General features: G+C 54.6%; 1 long non-coding RNA gene and 2 pseudogenes across 1 annotated transcript; 1 reads left to right on the forward strand and 2 right to left on the reverse strand.

Annotated features, from left to right (window-relative positions):
- Positions 1-1,682: 1,682 nt before the first annotated feature.
- Positions 1,683-4,780, reverse strand: LOC140848479 (uncharacterized). The gene is made up of 3 exons (XR_012129438.1): positions 4,700-4,780; positions 3,278-4,116; positions 1,683-3,180 (listed from the first exon to the last, which is right to left on the reverse strand). It is a non-coding gene; the product is annotated as an uncharacterized lncRNA (long non-coding RNA).
- Positions 4,781-13,127: 8,347 nt separating this feature from the next.
- LOC140848210 (leucine-rich repeat-containing protein 14B-like) lies at positions 13,128-16,003 on the forward strand (annotated as a pseudogene).
- A 4,600-nt stretch (positions 16,004-20,603) lies between these two features.
- Positions 20,604-21,915, reverse strand: LOC140848211 (coiled-coil domain-containing protein 127-like; annotated as a pseudogene).
- Between the last annotated feature and the right edge of the window lie 1,410 nt (positions 21,916-23,325).

Below are 23,325 nucleotides of genomic sequence, written 5' to 3' on the forward strand. Positions count from 1 at the left end.
TCTTTGCCTGCAGCCTGACTGTCCCACCGGCTCTCTGTCTTCCAGCCACCAACCACAGCACATAATGGCCCAGATGATTTCCACAGAGAGGGAGTATGTCAGGTCCTTAGGACATGTCATCGACAACTATTTTCCAGAAATGGAAAGAGCAGACCTGCCCCGGGACCTCCGTGGGAAGAGCCATGTCATCTTTGGGAACGGGGCTGACCTCCACGACTTCCAGAGCTGGCACTTCCTCAGGGAGCTGGAGTGCCGTGGGCCAGGGCTTCCTCAGACACGTGAGTCCCTCTGGGCTGCAGGGAACCCAGGGCCAAGAGAGTCGGAGCACTGCTGTCGGGGTTAGGCATGGGTGCCTCGGCACAGTAAGACTTGTGGCCCACAACAGGCAGGCAGCTGTGGGTCTGACAGCACTGGCCACACCCCATACACATCGCCTGATGGCAGCCTTGTGGAGAGCCACATGTGCTGGGGCCTCGCCCACATCCTCACGCTTAGATCTGTACCCACCCTGCACCTTCACGCCCAGGGCTAATCACCCAAAGCAAGTCCCAGTCAGCTTGCTTCCCACACCCAGGAAGCCCACTGGTCCCCTTCAGAACCCTTCCCAAAGTTCCCTGGGGCAAGGCCTGCCTAGTTCTGAGAATCTGGTGGGGACTCTTGACAGAAGCACATGGAATGCACACATTAACTGAGGGGGCTGCTTGCTCTCTCTTCAGCCACGAGTACGGACTGTCTCCCCATTAGGGTCTTTCACAAAATTCCTAATTCACTTTGGAAAGAAAATCCTTTCAGCAAACGCTTACCAGGCACTATTCTAGGCACAGGCACCCAGGGGGTCTGCACTGTGGGCATATGAAACATTTGCCTCAGCACTTTTAAATAGAGATTCCACAAGGAAAACACCACAGATGAAATAAATCCCACAGGTTATGTCTTTTCAGCTAGTTTTTGAAAGACACTTGTAGTCACAAGGTGCAATTTCTGTATCTTTGGCAATAATTTCAAGAATTTTAAATGTTTGGACAACTTTGGCTCTTGAATCATAGTAACATTTCAAAGCCCCCCAATTCTGAGCCCTCCCAGGCTTGCCCTCTTGCCCCTTCCCACAAACTCCACTTTAAGACAATTCCAGGACTTGGCATCAGGCCTGGGGCACTCCCACACCTTCGGGAGCTGAGTAGTCTTGATGCAGGTCCAAGCCTCCAGCCTCCTGCCTCCTGCCTCCAGGCTCCAGCCTCCTGCCTCCTGCCTCCAGGCTTCAGCCTCCTGCTTCCTGCCTCCAGCCTTCTGCCTCCAGGCTCCAGCCTCCTGCTTCCTGCCTTCAGCCTCCGGCCTCCTTCCTCCAGCCTCTTGCCTCTTGCCTCCTGCCTCCTTCCTCTAGCCTCCTCCCTCCATCCTGTGGGAGAACTTGCATGGATGGCAGGGACAGGAGCGATTCCAACCCCACCAGGCTCAGGTGCCCTGTGTTCTCTTCTGCAGGAGGAACAGCTTGGCTTCTACGTGCTCTACAGCAAGAACAAGCCCCAGGCAGACGCCCTGCTCCACGGCCACGGCAACATCTTCTTCAAGGTCATCCCCCCTCCCCAAGAACCGAGTCGCCCCCAGCCTGGTCACACCTGACCCCCTCTCCTGCCCGTGCAGGACAAGCAGCAGGAGCTGGGTGACAAGATGGACCTGGACTCCTACCTGCTGAAGCCCATGCAGTGCATGGGTAAGTACATGCTCCTGCTCCAGGACCCGGTCAAGGAGGCCGGCCTCTGCCCGGCCCAACAGCAGGAGCTGGGGGAACTTGGAGCCGCCAAGGATGTGGTCCGCTTCCAGCTGTGCACGGCAACGATCTGCTCACCGTGGATGCCATCCGCGACTGTGACCTAAGCGTCCAAGGCCCTGACGGGCTCTCATGCGCTCAGGACTCTGGGCTGGTGCAGGGGAAAAACGTGATCAGGGCCAAGAACACATGAACTTTCCTTCAGGAAAATCCCCAAAACAGACCCCTCCCAGAAGCCCCGCCTGAGACTCTACCAGAGGGGCAGGAGGGTGAGAGGAAAGACCCCAACGTCTGGGCCACTGGGGCAGTAGCTGCATGCTTGAAAAGCAGGCTGGCTGCAGACCAGACTTATTGGAGCTGTTTTAAATCAACTGGATGCATCGACAGTTCAGCTGTACTGCGGGGCTTTGGGGGTGCTAAGGCCAATGCCCACACACCCCCATGGTGGCGTGGCAGGACCAGCACATGAGGAAGAGGAGGCTGCCCTCTCAGATGGGACCCCTTGTCTCTGGAGGTCAGAAGGCATGGCTACAGAATTCCCCACACAGAATGAGAACACTATGCCTCGCTGAAACGGGGCTGACCTCAGGATGGAAGGCTGTGGGAGAGACCTGCTGTTGTTTGGGACCCATATCACAAGGGAGCAATTGCCTGGCAAGGGCGCAGAGACTGCAGCCTCCCACATGGCATCAGCCCACATGCCACTCAGGCAGGATTCTGGGGGTGGGGGAACTGCACTGACATACGCGAAAGGGCTTTCGCAGACCCTCTGTGTGAACCGGCAAGCACAGGAACCTGAAGAGGGTTCGGCACCCGTTTCCAGACCTAGTGTATAGGTTTTCCCCTCACATTCAGGCAACTCTTGAACCCCAGCTGGATGTCCTATAATTCAACTCAGTTCTGACACCATCTCCCTGAGCCAGTGTCAGACCCCACAGGTTAAGGGCTCTGTCCCATGAGATTGCCCCCTACCCCACCTAGTCACAGGCTGGAGGTTCCAAAAACCCCCTCTTTGAGTTTGAGTTATTTGCTAGAGTGGCTCAGAGAACCTAGGGAAGCATTTTACTTCCTAGATTTCCAGCTTATTGTAAGGGATATAACACAGGGGCCAGAGGGAAGAGCCACACAGAGCTGGGCATGTGGGGAGGGCCGTGAGTCTCTGCTGCCCTGGGTGCACCGGTCTGCACACTACAAGCCTGGCCTTTGGGGGTTTGGGGGAGGCTTCATTCCCAGGCAGGACTGATTGAGTCAGTGGCCATTGGGGATTGAACTCAAGTCTCAAGCCCCCTTCTCAGAGGCCAGGGTGGATGTATCAGCTGGAATCCAATCATCCCTGAGGGAGACTTGCTCTGTCTGCAGGTGAATTTGAAGGAACAGGGGCCACTGAGATGCCAGGATGCATTCATCATTTGCTGTGGAAGGAGAAAGTATTTGAGGAAAGTGTTCCTCTCTGAAGACCCCATCCTGTTCGGCAAGACCACAAAGGTGGGCGGGGTCTACAACACCTACACATACAAGCAGTCCTTCAAGGGGTCCCTCCTCCCGTGTGCCCAGTGCCACTGGGGGTCGGGCCTGGTCCACTGGAGACAAAGCAGGGAGCACGTGGTGTCTGCTGCTTGCTGTGGTGCTCTGCTGTTTTTGAAAACCTCAGACCTCTCAAAGCTGCAGGGACATTCGCTCTTTCCAGTCCTGTGTGCTGGCTCAGGCTGGAAAACAAACATCTCCTCAGTCCGTGACTCCAGCCTGGATTTTGATCATGGTGAATGGAGGCGGCCTTCCCTCACCTGCCCCTCGCTGATGGAGGCTAAGGGTGAGGTCTCCTGCTCTCAGGCTCCTCCCAGGAAAGACCACCCCTGCGAGCCCTTACCTGCCAGCACTGAGGGACATCACAGGGGTCCTGCAGCCCTGGGTGAGAGCCAGAGGGCTCCATAGAGCCTTCCCATTCCACCATCATTTTCTCCAGTGGGGAAATGGGGGCTCCGAGAGGGAGCCAGTGCAGACGGGGGCACTCCATCCATCCCATCCATGGGAGCCCCTGGCCCAGCCTTGTCCATACCACCTGGTGTCTGCAAATCTCCAGCACTGAGGTGCTGGGGTCAAACGGTCAGCCAGAATGTGGTCAGCTGCTCAAGGGAGGGCGTTGGAGTTCCTGACAGTGCTGCCCCTCGGGGCTTGTGATGCAGACAGCAGAGATCAGGATGAAGGAGAATGTGGGTGACAGCGGTTTGAGGTTCAAGATCTAGTTCCAAAGGTGGAAATCCCAGGACACCTACATTCTCCAGGCCAGCTCTGCGGAGGCCAAGACCACCTGGACCGACGTGATCAGGAAGATCCTGTGGCGGCAGGCGCTGAGGAACAGAGGTGATGGGACGTCAGGGTGCTGGGCTTGGGGCAGGTTTAGACTAGGTTTTGGGGTGAGTGGGGGCAGGGTTTAGGCTGGACTTTGGTCTGGGCTTGGATCTGTGCTTGGGGCAGCTTTGCTCAGGAAGCCCAATGGCCCCTAAACCCCTTCCAGTGGGTCAGTCCTTTGCAGGAGCTGGAAGCTGCGTTGCCTGGCAGGGTCTCCCTCCCCAGCCTCCCCCACCCTTGCCCAACCCCCTGCCCCACCTGGCTGTGATCATTGCCTTCCTTTCTCTGCTGGTGTCTCCAGGAGGTGCCTCGTCACATGGTCACCTGGGCTCACGCCCTTCCCAGCACACAGCACACAGCATGTGTGCCTGGCCTGGGGGCCTCTGTCCCTGACTGTTCCCCTCTGTCTCCTGCTGTCCTCATTGTCCCCCACTGTCTCATCTACCCCCCTTTGTCCCCTAGTGCCCCCACCATGCCCTGCTGTCCCCAAATCCCTCTGTCTTCTGCTGTCCCTTGCTGTCGCCATTGACCCCCACCATCCCGTCTGTCCCCACTGCAGGCTGCACCTGCTGCCCAGCTCACCACTCTTCACCAGCAGACAGGGTATCTCCCCTTCTCTCCCGCTGGACACCCAGTCTCCGAGGCCCCTCGCCTTTCTCTTGGTCCCTGAAAAGGGACACTGTGAGGCCAGGTCAGAGGCACTGCCACCTCTAGGCCCCAACAACACTCAGGGAGCAGGGCTGGCCAGTCTGACATGCTCCTGGCCTAACAGTTCTGGGTGTAGAGCATCATCGGCAGCATCGTACTCAACTAACTGCTTGGGGAATGGGCCGCATTCTTTCATCTTAGAACTCAGTATGCAGGAGGTGGTGTGTATGGGGATGGGCAACAAGCTATTTGTGGACATCAAGCCCAGAGATGCGGCCAGAAGTAACCAGGCTGCCGACTACATCACGAAGGAGACAGGTGAGGTGCCTTGGCCCTCACTCTCACCCTGCCTGCCCACTCAGACCCAGGCCCCATGTGTGCGGTGGGCCCTGTGGGCCAGCAGGAGGGTGGATGGTAAGGCCCACACCATGCCTGGGTGACCCCATGGAGAGGAACTGGGCCGGTGCTCTGGATGGGCCTCTCGTTCTTGAGTCTGGCTGCGCTTCTGGAGCAGAGGCCAGACCTACGTGTTTTCTGTCCTCTCCAGAGTCACAGACCCAAATGTCCACCCCTGTGCCTGCTCCCAGTGGCCAGGCCGCTCCCTTCAAGAGGCCACATTCCACCATCTCAGAGAGGAGCACATCCTCCTCCAGCAGCCAGCCCTCTACCCGGGGGCCATGGTGCCTGCATGGACCTGGCTGCCCAGCCCACGCGAGACCACTGAGCTCTGCTCACCGCCACTGGCCATGTGACATTCCCACCTGCATCGAGGAGGACGAGCAGGAGCAGGGGGCAGGGAGTCAGCCTTCCACATGTGAGTACATTTGCACGTGGGAGCCATGCACACTCAGCCTCCCGCAGCTGGTTTGAGTGGGGGTGCCCACACATTCATTTATTTATTTTTTGTGTTATGTACTTCCAAAAGTTTTCAAGCAATTTAGAATTTCTCTTTTATAAAAACAAAAAACTTACAGTTTCATCCAAGATGTGTAACAGGAAACAGATTTAAAACAAAGACCAGACAAAATAAGACATAAGCAGACAAAAGATATGAAACAAGAGGTTTTAAGGCCTGGACATCCAGCATCAAAGGACAGGAAGGCAGGAGAGCCCTGCAGCTGTGCTGATTTCCTCTGTGAGAGTCCCCAGGGCCCGTGCAAGGATGGGGGACCGGGAGGGGCCCGGCAGGCTGCCCGAGCTGAGATGAGCAAAGGTGGCTGGGCTTGCAGGACTGAGCAGAGGCCTGTGCAGAGCGGGAGGCCACACGAGGATGGAGCCTTTAGCGGAACTGGAACACTCCCCTGTGCTCACGTGATGCCTGATGGAACCCTGGAAACTCGCAGGACACAGGGCGGCCTCAGGGGGACCCAGTACTGCCCGGACCCACCCACCAACCATGCCCTGAGGATCCAGCTGTTCTCGGGTAACCTAACTATGTCCTAGAACAAAGCACCAGGAAATTTATATGGCAACTATATCCCACACCCAACACAAAGAATTCCCATTGCCAGACATCCAAAGACAGGCCTGCAACAAAGCAGGAAGCATAAACCATAACGAGGAGAATGACTGGCCAAATAAAACCATCCCAGAAGTGATATGCTGCTGTCAGCTGTGGGTTGTTCTGTGTCCCTGACATCCACAAAGTTAAATGGCACAGGGTGGATACAAAACGATACCCAGGCTAAACTTAGAGGGGTAGAAGACCACAGCATCTAAGATGAAATGCATAGGAGTTAAGTCAGCAGAGGAAATTATCTGAACTGAAGGCATGTCAGTAGCACCTGTCCCAAATGGAACACGGGCTCAAAAGAACATCAGTGGGCTACAGGACAACACCAAGCAGCCTGATAAATGTGTAATTAGAGTTCCCAAAGTTGGGGTCAACACAATTGTAAAGGAACAATGGCTGAGTATTTCCCTAATTTGACAAAACTACAAACGCACAGCCCTAGAAGATGCATGAAGCCCAAAAACAGACATAACCAGACTGCATGGTGCCAGAAGCAGGCAAGAGCTCCTGAAGGCAACCAGAGGAAGATGGCAGGCTCTGTACAGGTGAGTGGTTGGGGGTTGCTGCAGGTCCCCCACTGGGAGCGGGACGGCATCTCATCTGTGACACGCTTAAAGGAGAAGCTTTCAAACTAGAATTCGTACCTGACAAAAGTGTCTTTCAAAAATGGTGAAATAAAGTCATTTCAAGCATGCGGAAGCTACAATGACTGCACTCGAGCAGGCTGAAACATTCAAGGGCCTCTTCAGGGACATGGCAGCATGTGGCAGGAGGGGTGGAAGAAGGTTTCTGGATGGGTGAAATTGCCCCACAAGCACCACGGAAATAACAAAACCAAAATTCGGCAAATGCGACACCAGAACAGCTGAGGTGGGTTCATCAGAGAAGCTCAGTCTGATAGCTCACAGGAAAGAGAAGTAGTGAGTAGCAGAGGGCTAACCAGGAAGGGGCCTGTTGTGGCTGCACACAATCACGTCAATGCAAATGAGGACAAGAGCGCTCCTGCAGGCTGCATGGGCCTCACGGTGTGCACAAGCCCAGAGCTGTCACCTTGCACTTGGGGAGCAGTGTGCTTTGTCAGTCGTTTCCTAATTGAGCAGCATCTCGTATAAGCACAAGCAAGCGCACATCCCCATGGAGATGGAGCAGACATGCGCACAGAACCATGGGGGCTTGTTTTCTCACCCCCTGCAAGTGGACAGTAGGCAGGTGTGCTGTGGACAACCGCAGTTTCTGGTGACCCCCCAGGACACCCATTCCGTAAACAGGCCCATCCCTAGGTGATAGTGCCAGGCCAGGTGCCCACTCAAGCCCAGAATGTGCCAGTGCTACCATGAAAACATCTCTGAGGCATCACCTGACCACAAAGGTGTCTGTGTATGGGCCGAAGCATCAGGTGAGACCTACTTGGGGTGCCTAGGTGCTGTGTGCAACCTTGGGCTGCCCTCCCCACCCACACCCCAGGTCTGGGCTGATGCCCTGGGAAGGCCTGCATGGAGCAAGGCTGGGCATGTGCCAGCATTGCCAGCCCAGAGCGGTGACAGTCTCCAGGAGGTGATGGAGGTGGCTCACACCTGGGCTGGCAGGTGGGCTCTGCCTTCCCCCATCACAGAGCCAGAACTACAGACTTGGGGAAGGTATGCCTTCACGAGGTCAGCTAAGCCATCCTGCACTAGGGTACAAACAGCACCTTATCCCCACAGAGCAGCAAGCAGGCAGGCACCAGCTGGGCACATGGGGGGTGTGACTGCACCAGTTAGGCTTGACCCCATGCCTGGACCCTGAGGCTACGCTTGGCCCAGGGTGACGCAGGACAGCCCCTGAAGTGGAGACTGTGCAGAGGCTGCTCCTGCCCTGCCTGGTGCAGCTTCTGTTTACACCCTGAAGTCCTCACTTGGCCTAATTTTCTGTCTCCCTTTTGACCTGCACATCCTGGTCTCTGAGCCGGAGGCTTCCTGATGGTGGAGAGGTCTCCTGAGCACCTCTCCCCGGGCCTTAAATTCCACAGACCTGCTCTGCTGCAGATGGACAGGCTAGGGACCTGTTCATAAGCACAGAGGTGCCAGACTCCCAACTGTCTGTCCTTTCTGCTTAGAGCCAGCCTTACAGGTTGTCACATCATAAATCTGTATGCCGAGCAGGAAATACCTCATTCCCAATTTAAGAGCTTCAGGGGCCCCTGACTGGTGGGCACGATGGGTGGGAGGGGCAGCTAGGCACTGGAGGGTGGCAAGCCGATGGTCCAATCCTGAAGTGGTTTTTCTTCTCAGGGACCAGGTCCACACAGAGCATCTTGGGGGACAGCAGCCCCATCCTCCCAGGGTCTGTTCTCTGACAAGGACCCCAGGGTGCCTACCCCCAGTCTTCCACAGAGGGGCTCACATCTGCCACTCAGCAGAGGCCAGGTCACCAGAATCGTGAGTACCTTCTGAGACCCCTATGCAAGAGGCCCAGGTGGGGCTGGGATGGGGCCCCGTGCATGCCAGACGATGCTGGATCTCCCTGGGCCACACAGACCCCTGGGGACTGGCTCCTCACCCACACCTCCATGCCAGGTGCCCAGCAAGCCTGGCTGTGGAACCAAAGGTCTAGCACCATGCTGGGTGCCACTGAACAGCAGAGACCTGGGGTCTTCTCTGGGCACTGATTCTACCCAGCACGCAGAGGCCTGAACCCATGCCATCAGCCACGTGCTGCTCCCAGGCGGGTGGTGTGGGCTCTGGCTTCCTCATCAGCGCCCCACATCCTGGGTGGAGGGCTGGCGGTCAGTGGGCAGTTTCTGAACCCAGCCCTCTGAGATGCAAGCTGGATGCCACTGCTGCTGAGGATCAGGGTTCTGCCTAGAGTAGGGCCCCTCTGGCAAGTGTGCAAATCCCACCCTCCCTAGGGCTGATACAAAATGTGCTTTCACCTTGGGGAGTTGGGATGGCCAGGGGTCTGCCCCCACCTGTTGCAGGGAGAACAGGAGGCTCCAGACACCACCCTAGATGTACACGTGGAAACACGGTCCCCTGAGAGAGCCTGAGGCGACCTGGGAAAGGGGCCAATCAGACAGGAAACCACAAGCCATCTCCTTCAAAGAGACCTTCTCAGAGCCTCATCCAGCCCCCACCCACCCCTGGTCATGGACATCTTCACTGTGCAAGAGCAGTCCCCGCCTCTGGGAAACACCCCCACATGCCTGCCTGGGCAGCAACAGAAGGGAACGCCCCATCTTGAGGGTGTGCTGAGCCTAGAGTCTGAGGACCGGGCCCTTAGGGCTCATCCCCTAGGTCGCTCCTGATGGCCAGTGACCCCAGTTCTGATCGGTGACTCCCTCCCCTTCCAGCAGATCAAAACCACCCATGACTTAGGCTCCTGGACCATGGTTTGATGGGCTGGCAAAGCACACCCTGTGAGTGACAGGCTTTCCAGGTAACCCCCAAGTAATGGGGCCTCCCACTTGCTGTCACTGCCCAGGCTCCCTCAGATGCTTCCACGGCACAGCTGCCCCACCAGGACAGATGTTACAGCACAGAGGGGAGGTACCTGGCCAGGAGGCTGCTCCCCTGCTCCCCAACCCCTACTGACCTCCCTGGGTTATTGCTGCCTGAACCCCCTGCTAACCAGCATATCCAAGAGGGCAGAGCACATGTTCTTGGGGCACCGCTCAGCCAAGAGCAGCTCCTAGGGGACGAAGTGCCCTCTCCTTCCCAGACGGGGTTTCCCTGACACCTGCGTGTGCCCCGGGGCATGGCACCCAGCCCACAGGGGCTCTCAGGTCAGCAGAGCCACAGCATGGCACTACGGTTTCCACACACACTGCAAATCCACATCACAGCATTTGCATGGCAGAGCCATGGCCCACTGACCGGGCAAGTCCAGCAGGTTCTCAGGGCCTGGATGTTCTGGGCATGGAGCTGGGGAGGCACAAAGGACATCAAGCAACACAGCAGCAGCCCTACCGCTGCCATGCCCACCAGCTCCATCCTGCACATCCTGTCCTGTGGGCTCCAGCCACCCCACTGCCCCCCAAGGCCAAGCTTACACAGACCACCTCCACGTGCGTACATGGGTCGGAGATCAAGTTCCAAGTCTGCATGTCAGTGTGGACTCCAGGTGCCTGTAAAATAATGAGATTGTTTTACACAAACCACATTTCAAATCATCTAAGTTCCTGCAGCTCACACGAGTGGCTGCTCCTGAGACACGCGCAAATGCACTTTCACACACCCGTGTTCCAGGACTGCAACAGCAAGCAGAACTGACATGTTTCAAGGCCAAACCTTTTTACCCACAGACCCAGCGTGCTGGCTGGGGGGTCCACCGGGGCTGCTGCACATGGGTGTCTGTCCAGGGAAGTCAGCCATGCAGAGGACAACGTTTCCACTGACCTGGCCCCAGCTGCTGCCTTTTTAAAGGCACCTGTTGGGATTCTGAGAGCACCTTGTGAGCACCCTGGCCACACAAGGCCTCTGCTGTCCCAGGTGGGGCAGGGCTGGCAGGGCCCAGCAGGTGGAGCAGTTTGTTCTTTTGACTCTGTGGTGGATGCTTCTCTGTAGGGAGAGTCCCAGTCATAGAGGGAGGAACCACCAGCAGACTTGTGCCCAAGGAAGCAGGACACCCCCCCATGCTTGCTCACCAGCCTGGAGGTCGCATGCCTCGGGTCCCGCCTACCTGGGCATTGCCCAGCCTTCCTCCCACCTGCCTGCCCAGCTCCTCCTGGCCCTACCAGCCCCCCAAGACCATGCTGCCCTGGCCTCCCACACACCCTAGCCCCGCCATGGACTGCCCCAGTGTGCAGGGACCCAGGCAGGTGGGGCCATCTCAGCAACCTTCCTGGCAACATGGCCTGGTGGGTGAGGGTCCCAAGCAGCCCCTCCAAGGTCTGTCCAGCTGAAAGTTCGATTCCATTTCCTCTTTAACTGGGTGCACTGCTAGTGAGGGGCTGAGGCCACAGGTTGTGAGGTGGGACCCCGGCTGTGACAGGGACGTGGCCAATGGGATGGTGCCCTCGTGGAAGGAGGTGACATTGTGCCAAGGAGAGCTCTGCACCTGCGGAGGAAGAATTCGTGTGTGGTCTGCTGGTAACAGTTTCTTTGTTACTTTGTTTCAAGGATGGCATGTTCCAAAGTTTAGGAACATAAATAAATGGGACTTACTTTCCCATGACCTGGTTGTGCTTCTCTTACTTGGTCTGTGGGATCCAGTATGTCACCTATGCACCCCACCCAGGGAGCCATCTCCTGCCACCCTGAGGGGATGTGGCCCTGGGCCTAACTCTGGGGTCTGCCCAGTCTACACCCACATCCATGCCACTCACCCTTAAGTTATGTCAGGGGCAATGTCCCACAGCCTCATGCACACACCTCACCTGCTTGACGACATGGGTTTCAGCCCTTCCCTCCCAGGGACCACAGGGAGGGCAGGCCCTGGGCACCAGCGGGTGGCAGCCCACCCGGCACATCCATTGGCCCACTCCCTCCTCTTCTCACACAGCCTCTCTGTCTCTGTCTCCAGCTTTGTCTCTGTCTCCCTCTGTCTCTCTGTCTCCATCTTTGTCTCTGTCTTTCTGCCTCTCTCTGTCTCTCTGTCTCCCTCTGTCTCTGTCTGTCTCTGGCTCCCTCTGTCTGTCTCTGTCTCTGTCTCCCTCTGTCCCAGCCATGACCCCCAAGACCAGCGTGGCCCTGCTGGCCTGTGAGCTAACTGCCCAGCCATGCCCTCAGCAGTGATGTTGGCAATGGTGTCTGGTCAAGAGATAATCATTTGACAACGATGAGTACTGGGCACCACTGGAAGAATTTTTTTACTCCTCTTAGGTCTAAGCTGGGGCTCTGTAACAAAAAACAGAATAACAAGAGAAAAGCATACAATTTATTTCATGTAAGTTGTGCATGCAATGGGAACCCCCATAAGTGAATGAGGACCTGAAGAAGTGGGCAGCCCAGGGGTTTCTGTACTAGGTGGAGCGAAGAGGCAGTTGTGGAAACGAAGTCCCACCGAGGAGTCTGTCAGCACAGAGCTCCAGGCCCACCTCTGATGACAACGCTTCTTACTTCCCAATACAGTGGTATGGGGGCAGGACTCTCACTGTAGTTTCTGTTCGTGTTTGGGATGAAGAGAGGGTCAGTGGCCTTATGCTTGCTGCTTCTCATGAACCCTGAGATCAAAATGATCCTGGCACCAAGCAGCATACATCAGGTGCTGGGTTCTGCCACCCCGCAGACACCACATGGTGGACTGTCACATCTCACCTGCCGCCAGGTCCTGAGAGCAGATAAGGAGATGGACTCAAAGACAGGCAGACCCTTGGGCTGGCGGCAGCTCTGAGCTCGGCCCCTCCCAGCCCACCAGGACGCGTCGCGTGTCCTCCCAGCTCACTCCGGCCATGGTTCCTCCCATGGAAGGTGGGGAAGCCAGAGCCTACCCAGGTCCTCAAGGAAGATAGAGGAAGAGGAGGGAGGAAGCAAATGGAAGAAACAGTTGTCAGTAGGGCCATCCCCATTCCTGGTACCACATCCCCAGTGCCCAGACAAGTCAAGGGTGGGAGTCCAGCCCCGGGGCCCCTGATGAAGTTTGTGGCCCAGGGTCCCAGACATGTTCCACCCGGGGGGCCGCAGACCCCCCAGCCCAGCCCTCAGGCAGCTCTGCTTTCACCAGCTAAGCACAAGGAACAGGGTGGCCACCTCCCAACAGCCCCGCGGCCAGAGCCAAACAGGCACCCGGGACCAAAATAGCCGTCAGATGACTGCAGCGCTGGCTGGTACCTTCTGCTCAAAAGCAAGCAGGTCGAGCAGATGCACCTAAAAATAGCGAGAAGGTTGCATGCCCCTTGGAGAAGGAGGAGGAGGGTGGCCAAAGACAAACAGGATGAGGTTGCTGTGCTCCTGTTCTGCTGAGGCCCTGGTGTCCCAGCCCCAGGTGGCCCGGCAGAGGCTGGACGCTGTGGCCCACAACGTCTACCTGTTCCTGTTCAAAGCCAGCTACTTTCTGGAGCAGGCAGAGTTGATCCACGTTCTGCTGGGGCACTGGCTGCTGGAGGAGTTCAGGCTGAGCGCCCTGCTGGGGCCCAGCGCAGAACATCCAGTGGGCCTGCTAGGCCTGCCTGGAGGCCTCTGTGCAGGGCCTCTCAGACGACATGCTCCAGTCCAAAGGCTGGAGGCGGCTGCGAATGGCCGACCTCACAGGAGTCCGAGACGTGCAGGTGCAGCAGTGCCCCTGTGGGAGGGCGCTGGGCAGGTGGGGCTGCACGGAGCTGCTGTGCAGGACCTGCTGCCAGCTGCAGACAGAGCCCTGCACAGCCCAGAGGCCCATCCAGGTCCTCTCTGATCACTTTGTCACCGATGGCAACTTCAAGATGGTGGTGCAGGCCCTGGAGCCGATAGGCCCCACTCCCCTGCAGCTGCACTGCCCATCCTTCAGGGCAGACAGCCTGGACCCTGGCCAGCTGCTACACGTGCTGCGTCTGGCGGGGCCCCAGGAGCTGCACAGGCTGGAAGTGGTACACAATGTGCGGCTGCATGCAGGCCACGTGCAGCAGCTGCTGACCCAGGTGGGCTTCCCCTGGCTGGCCTCACTCACCTTGCCTGCCAAGGCCTTCGACCCTCCCCCTGGCAGCCCCCCAGCCCCTGATGGTGAGGACCCCTTCTTCACCTCCATCTCCTGGGAGCTCAGCCAAATGAGCCAGCTCACTGAGCTGAGTGTGGCCTTCTCCACACTGACTGGGAAGACCCAGAAACTGCTTGGATGAGTCTGGAGCGATAGCACAGACAGCTCCCAGCATCTCAGTGGGGTCAGGCTCACACAGGGCCTCCTGGGAAGGTTGAGGATGCACTGAGGGGCCATAAAATGGGACCTGGCCATGAGGCGAGGTTAGGTGGGTATCTCCCCCTGGCACACACCAAGAGGCCAAAAAGGGGCAGGTGTTTAGCATGAACCATACTGTTCATACAGACAAGTGGGCCAGAGATGCCGCCCAAATCCAAGCTCCCAGACACAGGCCTCCTAGGCTTGGCTGTCAGGCCTGTTCCCTCGACCCTTTTGTGAATCCAGATTCAAGGTGCAGGTATGAGTGGGGCAGGTGGGGAGAGGTGCTCAGCCCCGGGCCTGATGTGGATGAGAGTCAGTGGGGTTTCCTTGTGGGTGGGGGAGGGGGTAGGAAAGATGCAAGTAGGAACATTTTCCCCCATGCAGGGCTGGGCAAGGCTGCAGAGAGCTCGCTGTGGGGTAGATGCCAGGGGCTCCATGCAGGATACAGGGGCAAGATGTGGGCAGGAGGCTGTCTCAACAGGAGGATGTGGGACAGACCTCAGGACCCTGGACATCCTCTTCACTGAGCACTCAGCCAAGTGACACCAGACCCTGGCCCAGTGTGCTGGAGGGCAGGGGACCAAGCAAGTACCCAGATAGGGGTGCCACTCCTCACCAGCCAGAGCAGAGCCTCACCCCCCAAGCTGTGCATTTACTGGTGCCGGCTGCCCACCCCACCAGCATCAGGACTCAGCGGGGACCCAGGCAAGGCTGAGGCTAGGCTAGACGGCTCCGAGGCCCTTCTTGCCCTAAAACTGTGGGCTTCCTCTCTCCACTCAGAGGGAAGCCAGTGTTTCAGTCCCTGCCAAGCCACACATCTCCCCCTCCAGCAGACACGGCACGCTTGGCAGGGAGCCGAACATGTCCCCACACTCAGAGTACGTGGCTCATTGACAAGACGGATCTGCCATTCTAGCCGCTGAGGACAAAGCCAGGCCTGTTTTCAGGTGAAGGTGATTCTTCACCCACAGGGCCACACAGTCTCAACACCTCGGCCCTCCCACTGGGGCCACGGGGCGGCCACAGCAGCCTGTAATGAATAAGTGTGGCTGTGTTCCTATAATGCTTTACCTATGGACACTGGCATGGGAATTTCATATAATTTTCACATGTCACTAAGTATTCTTTTGATTTTTTTCAGCTATTTAAAGGTGTAAAAACCATTTCAGCTCTCATGCTGAGCTAAGGCAGTGGGTGGATTTGGCCCAGGGGCTGCAGTCTGCTGGCCTCTGAGACAGGCTCAATCGGTCTGCAACAAGAGTCCCTCTCACCTGTGCTGTCTTCTCACAGAAAACTAGGGACCCCGCTGAGAGTGCTGGACCTGGCCAACAGCTCCCTGAACCATGCAGACATGGCCTTCAGGGCGGCCTGCACCCACGCCACCCACCTGGAGGTGCTGGACCTCAGTGGGCACAGCCTTGTTGACCTGTTCCCCTCCACCTTCTCCAGGCTGCTGGGCTGGGCCGCCCCGACACTGAGGGTCCTCACCCTGGAGGAGTGCAGCATCTGAGACAATCATGTGGGCATGCTGGGGCTGGCACTGAGCCCCTGCCTCCAGCTCCGTGAGCTCCGGTTCCTGGGGAACCCGCTGTTGGCCGTCGCCCTGAGGCGCCTCTTTGCGGCTCTCTGCAAGCTCCCGGAGCTGTGGTGCATAGAATTAATTCCTGGTTCCCAAGGACTGCTACACTGAGGGTGCCGCCTACCCCCAGGATGAGCTGGCCATGTCCAAATTCAACCAGCAAAAATATGATGAGATTGCCAGGGACCTGCATGCACTGCTGCTGCAGGCCGGCAGGGATGACATCCAGGCCTGCACCCCAGTCTTCTGAAGCTTTGACCCAGACATTCAAGAAACGAGCAATGAACTTGGAATGTTCTTGCTGCAAACTTTCAAAAGTGCTCTGGAGAACTCCAGAGCACTGGAGCAGATGGAGTAGGGCCTTGCACAGGCCAGGGCGAGTCTCACACCTCAGCTGCCAGGTGGCCTGGGCTGCACATCTGCTCCAAAGCATTACTTAATGAATGCTGCACGCAGAGGAAGCCCTAGCTTCCAGGAGTCACCCGAGACCACTTTAATGTGAGGGCAACTCACAGAAAGCCCTGGAGTGGGAATGCTGAGGGGTCAGCAGAAGCACCCCACACAGAAGTGGGCATCAGAGAAGCATTGAGAACCAAAGGTCAGCATGGGGTGGGTGCTCAGAGGGTGGCCAGTGCAAGGCTAGCAGGAGGCAGGAGGATCAGTGCCGGCCCATCACAGGACTTGGCTGGGCTGAGCAGAGGGAGGGGCAAGGAATGTCCAGATTGCATACCTGGCAGCCTCTCCAGCAGGTGTGGGAGGCAGTGGCGTGTTTGCACACTTAAAACCTCCATTCCAGCACGGAGCAAGGAATTTGGTTTTTAATGGCTCCTGTCTGATCTTGGAAGGCGTAAGCAGCAGGCTAAGGCTCTGCTGGCACAAGGCTGAGCCTTAGGGCGCAGGGTGGCTTCTGTCCCTGGAGGGAAGACAGTAACTGTGAGGACACTGCCCCCCATCTCCCACCTCCAACAGGACCCAGACCCTCTGCTCAGGCCCAGAGGAGTCTCCTGCATGGTTATTTGAGTCTTAGCACTTGAAGGGTGTTTAATTTCAATATTGGGACTTGGTTTCTACCAAGATCTGACTTGTGAAGGGTTGAGCATTATGATGATTACATACTAATAAAACAGGTGGTGGCTTATTCAGCTGTGGCTTTAAATTCAATGCAATTCAGAATTTTTAAAAGGACCCAAGTCTGAAAATAAAGTGTTTTCTGAAGGTAAAGGCCAGCTCTTGATGGGGCCAACCCCTCACCCGAACCACTGCAGTGGAGGTGGTGGTCCTTGTGTGCGCATCCGGTGTCCCGCCAGGACACCAGTGCAGGGCATGTGAGCGCTGCAGCAGTGCGCCTGGCCTCTGGCCTTTCTCCACTGTGCCCATTCCCTTAGGCCACCCCAAGGTCTTGCCTTCTCACCGCCGTGAGGTGCTGGGCACCCACTAAGGTCTTGGAGGGGGCTGCCTGGGGAGTGTGAAGGGCTCACATGAATCGGGGTTCCAATTCTCAGGCTCCCGACTGATGTCCCATTCAGGCTCAGGCCCCAACTCTTTGGCATCACAACTCTGGTGTGTGACTGATCAAGGCTTTTGGTGCACTGCTTGCCGTCCGTCACCCTCATGAGAGGCTTGGTTTCCCTGAGGACTGCAGGAGGCCACTGCCTGCAGAGCTACCACAGAGGCCCATGGCTGCCTCTGCACACCTGCAGGGAGGGTCGGCTTACGAGTCCTTTTCTTTTCTCAAGATTTTCTGTGAGTATAACAAAAGACACCCCCATTTTTCCCGCTCCCAGTCCATTGAAATGCCCAGTGCTGTTTAACCCAGGGGTTCCCAGGCTCTGCCTCACTCAGGAGAACTGTCGGGACAGAAGCTCAGGAGTGGTTCCGACCCTGAGACCCAAGAAGAGCAGGCTGTTTGCAGGGAGAGAACAGAACACACGCTGAACTGGGAGTCAGGAGGCCCACTGCCCCAGAGTCCCTGGTGGTTCTTTATTCACCATTCCTGGTTCCTCTCTGAAGTCTGGCCTTCATTCTCCATTATCACCCTGAGGCTCCATGAGCCTTAAAATAAATCCCCTTGTAAACTAGTTTGAACTGATGAATTCTGAGCTAGCTTGACTTTATCTCTATTGCTCACAACCAGGGTCCTAATGTAGAGAGAATCAGAGTGGCTGTTTCTGTGATTCCTAGGATCGATGAGAGTTCTTCTGGCATCATCCCCTGGAACCCAGTTCAGACATGTTGGGAGGACCTGTCTCGGGTGGACCAGGCACGCCAGCAGGCCCATCTAGCTCTCCTCCAAAGCTGAGCTGCAAGGTCCAGCAGGACCCAGGAGGGCACATTTCCACCTGCAGTACCACTTCTGCTGTGCCCATGGCCATCCCTCATGCTTGGTCATGAGACACCCAGACCTTTATTAGTTCATGTACACTTATCACAGATTTGCTTTTATGCAGTAAGACTGAGACAAAGCCACTCATCAGAAAGCCCTTCCTCTCCTGAGATGATCTCAGTAAATTATTCAGCTATCAGACTTCTTAAAAAATTCAGCCTGGAATGCATAGCTACACATTGTAATTAGATACTTTTGTCTTTTCAAGAACACAGATTTTTTGGTGATGTTTCTTCCCTGTCATAATATCACATCCTTGGTACAGTGTTTGCAATTATTTTGTTATCATTAAACCAACACTATCTTCCAATATATATATTACACAGAGAAATCCATGTAAGAATTCTATAGCAATCCCTATGAATTTTAACAAGGGGAAAAAGGCTATTGAACAGATGAATTGACTATATCAGCTCACACAGTAATAGCCTGCTCCTGATTTTATTTTTGGAACGTCCAGGTCAATCCTAATACCTTCTAACTTTACTCCAAAATAGAGCGCCTGAAATAGGTACTTTCACAAAATCTGTCCCCTGCCCCCTGCCCTAAAGCCCTTCCAAGCCACTGCAACCTCATCCACAGTGTGACATCACCAAATCAATCAAGAGCACACCCACAAGCAATGGCAACCTCTCTCTACAGCAGAAAAGGCTCCCTCCAGGGGTGGGGACCTGTCTCCTTCAGGATCCTGTACCCCAGAGCACTCTCCTAACCTTGGGGCTCAAGGCCTTGGTTTCTGAGACTTCAGGGAAGGGAGAGCAAATAATGTTTTACACTAAAGTCCCTGTGAGTTCTGCACACACATCGAATAGCTCTTGGTCTCCGAGTCTTTGTCCTAATTATACAAACCATTTTAGCTCAGTACTGTTCCACTACAATCTCACTTTATTCAGACTCCTCTTGGGACCCCTGTGAAATCATTACAACATGCAAACATTCCAAAACTAACAAAATCAGTTTTAAAAGGAAGAATGGCATCAAATTAACCCTAATTAAACTTGCGAATGGAAGGCAGCCATGCCACACAAATACAAACTCTCCCCAGTATCATTTTCTATAGAAAACTGGTCTTCCTGCAGTCTCAAGCCAGTATATAAACTGATTTGAATGATCTGAATATGTTTATCTAGCTATTCAATGAGGCTACACTGAAGCATGCTAGGCATTAGAAAATAGGGTAAGAGTTAACAATTCACCTTGAAAATCATTTAAATTCATTTACTAAATGGCTGGCTGTATTTTAAAGACAAAAACAATAGAAAAGCATTAAGTGGGTTATCCAAGGCAAATCAGTGACATGACAGGAACTAGAATACATCCCACTCTAAGCAATGGCGTAAATCTCCAGGAAATACCACCAGAGAAATTTTTAGTCCATATTTACATGAAGAAATTATGCTTAGATCAAGTGGTGGTAGTGCAGCAGGAAGACGGCACTCCAAGCCACGAGAAGTGTTCTGAGCAGAGGCCCCAGGACGTGCTGGGTGACTTATTTCAGCTCTCTTACCTGGCTCCCTGATCTCTAAAATGGCACCAACGTTTGAAAACACATGCAAGCATGAATTACATAAGCTTCAGTGTCTGATACTCAACAAACAGCCTCTAATCATTACTACCCCATAATTAAACCGGTTTCCTTTAAGTTTAGTGTTTTAGAAGTGTGTGTTACCATACAGACAGGATTCAAAAGCATATGGACCTTCCCCTGTCCCTGGTAGACCATCCAAAAACTGCATGGAGGGCACCAGCATTCTGGAGCCAAACTGCCTGGGCTCATCCTGGCCCACATTACCCGCATGACTTCACCAGGCTGGCTTTCCCTCACCTGCTCTGCTTCCCTCATCCCTGTACAATGAGGGTGCGCAGAAGAGATCACATGCAGGCCTGACACTGAAGTCCTTTCAAAGGCCTGCTCACCAGGCTGACTCTTGGCTGGCCTCTGGGAACCCGGATTTTGGGAGGGCTCCCACCACCATTAAACTAGTCAGAGCAGGTTGCAGTGCCTCAACTTTGTGCTAAGAGCTTAGAAGCCCTGCTTTCCCTCTGGGAGTTTAGAACTGGGTATGTGCCAGGCAGAGTGCGGCTGCATGCCAGCCCTCCACAGAAGCCCTGGGTGCTGCTCAACAACATGTCCCATGCATCCTCGAGACTTGTTACCGGGGGAGCCAGTGGATCTGTGGGCTGCATGGGAGGGGACTCTGCAGGCCGGGTCCCCTCCCTCTGCCCTATGTGCCTTCTCCCTTTTGATTCTGCTTTGGACCTTCCCACATAACACACCTTAGCTGTGGAGCAACTAACCCTCCGAGACTTCCCAGCACGTCATCCAGCTGAAGAGTGGGCTGGGGGGCCCCTGACCCGAGGGTAGTAGCAATCTGTACCGACTGCCTAAGGCCAGGACTAGGATGTAAAGCACAGTAAAGCCCGATTCACAGCAGCTTCATGAACAATGGGGCCACAGGGGCCTGCCTACCTTTTAGTTTGTGGTAAGAATTCAGATTTATGTAATAACATTTTGCAAATAATACAAAATGACACACATCAAAAGCACTGATACTTTTAAATGGCAATGCTTTTTTATTGTCACTGCTAATAAATACTATCTGCCTAGTGAATACAGACACAAGCCAAATTCCAAAAACAATAGGGTATCAATACTAGAAACACATTTTTTCCCCTTTGCAGGGAAAGCACTTCAAAACAATATAAATCCTTGATACTTTCTATTGTCACCTGTTAGGCAGTTTTATCCATTACTGACAAAAGCTAAATGTAATTTTAGGAGAGAGAAAGAACTTGAGGAGAAAACAATTTAGGGGGTGATGAAAACAGAATATTACTTTAACAGTGAAGATCTGTATTTGACTTTTTTAAAAACAATTTACCATAGAGCTAAAATAGGACATTATACTGTTCCACTCAGTAAAATTCTGATGGCTTAAAAAATGCTTCTGGGAAACTGCATCCTTAACAGCAGAGGAGGATCAAGGGGGACACCCTGTGTCCTGAGGCCTTGATGTCCTGCTCAGAGGGCAGGTGGCTGTATGCTCACAAGGCCACAACACAGGCAGCAGGGCAGGAGGAGGAGGGAAAGCATGGTGCAGCCCGGAGTGACCTGTAGTCACCTGTAGTCACAAGAAGCAGCTTCATACAGCTCTCATCTCACTTCTCCAGTAGGGCCCTCTCTACTCTCTTAAACGTCTTCAGTTGGACCATCAGCTCCCAATATTTGAGGTACAGCCACGTGAGTCTCCCATTCTGGCACCTGTTGGTATTCCAGACATCACCACAGTGCGTATCATGCTGAAATATGTCAGCCAGGCCAGTCGTCATTTCCAGGTCAGCAGCAACCGGGTCAGAGGCCTCACGGACCAGCAAGCTCTTCTCTATCCCCAGCCACTTGCTTCGAGGGATGATCAGGGTGCAGTAGATGCTCTGCTGTTCTGTAAGAGCATCTTCAAACTCTTTCAGCAGAAGCCTGGCTCTTCTCTGCCAGTCGTCTTCCTTCTCCAGGTAACTCAGGTAGGCACTTCCCAAGGGCTGCAGCTGTCTCTTTTCTCACATGACCAGAGCCCATTCCTGTTCCAGAAGCTTCTTTTCTTCTACCAACTTGCGCCCCTGAGAGATGAGGGCTTACCGGTAGCTGGCTGTCCTGTTTTGTTCCTTTTCAAGTTCCAAAGACAACTGAGGAACTGCACACCGATTTTCAGACATCATGACATGGTACTTGGCCTCGAGGTCCCGCTGGAAAGCAGTTGTCCTACGGCAGTATGCTTCTCTCTCCTTCTCTATTTCTTTCTGGGACTCCCTAGACCAAATCCAACCTGACATGAAGTAATTGGGGGAGAAAAACACACATAACAAAACATCAGAGCTGAAGTTCTCTGATCTTTATTCAAAGAAAATATAATGCTAAGGGCAGCATTTCAATGAAGTCTTAGGCACGTCTGCTTCTGCTGAGAGGTATGAAAAATATAATATTTTGTATGAAATCACTTAATATGCCAAGTTCTTATCTTAAAATCAGGTAAGAGCTCCCAAGAGACTAGTCTGACAAGACTGCATCCAGTGATCCCTCTGTTGCCTGAATTTCCATGGCTAACAACTACCAGTTTGCTTGTGCTCTCAAACCTACACCAAATGCCCCCTCTGGCCACAGTGCCCCGCATTCTATTGGCGAGGTTTAAAAATTAACATGGGTGTGGAGGGTTGGAAGCAATATCACCCTGGAAGTGATGTCTCCAGAAGTGACATATGGGCACTACGAAGTGCTATAACAGGAAGTGCTGTCACCAGAAGCAGAAGTGACAACACCAGATATGAGATTAGCCTGGAAGTGACATCTTTGTGAGCCTGTGCTCAGAAATAAAACTGCAACACTCATTTGCCATCAGCGGGCAGTGAACCTCCTGATCCCAGCTTTGGTTTCCGTGTCTTTTTTGTATCTTTCTCTGTGTTTCCTTTAAGCTCTTCATACACTCCTCTCAAGTTCAGCTGGTTTGTGGAGCTGGTCTCCACACATACGCATGATTCAAATATTATTGGCCAAGTTATTTCAGAACTGAATACATTTCAAAATGTGTTCCATTACTGATGATCACTAGTAAGCAGCTGGAGTCTGATAGGGTACACAAGTGGGGTGGAGTAAGAAATTCAACCTCAAGACATGGTTTGGCTGCCTTGCCCCAAACTAGAGCACCCTGGGACAGAGAGTGAGCAGAGGCTGGAGTGGGCAGTCTCCACTTGGCCCCGCTGCACAGCAGCAGCCAGGCCTCGGCCCTCTGCTGTGCCCCAGGTCCAAGGAGAAGGAGGTGCCAGTTCTGCACAGAAACACCTCCTCTCCCCGCAGTATTGCACATCAAAGTTTCAGGTGCTTCAGTATAAAACAGAAGCCACTGCGGTGACAGGTGACACTTTCTGGTGCAGGAAACCAGCACATTCAGAACCAGTGCCACATGCCCAAGCCCAGCACAATTGTCAGTCCCAGTCCCAGCAAAAACGTCAGGGCCACATACCCAATACTGATTCCTCACAATCGCAGGTTCAGCCTGTGCAGGACACATGTCCTGCATGGACTCATCTCTTGAAGACAGGACTGTGCAGCAAGTCTTCAAAGCCCAAGGTCTCCAGGCCACCAAGGGTGGCAGTCCAGCTCTGAGGGGTCACCTGTGCAGGCTGTCACACACAGCCAGGCTGCCCCCATGCTGCTCTCCCACCCCTGGGAAACACTGGAGTGCCTACAGCCTTCCTGGTCCCCTCCCTCCTTTTGGTGTCCCTTGCCCAGGTTCCTTGGCACACCA

This window comes from Manis javanica, chromosome 3, assembly GCF_040802235.1.
Source record: "Manis javanica isolate MJ-LG chromosome 3, MJ_LKY, whole genome shotgun sequence".
Taxonomy (NCBI): Eukaryota; Metazoa; Chordata; class Mammalia; order Pholidota; family Manidae; genus Manis; species Manis javanica.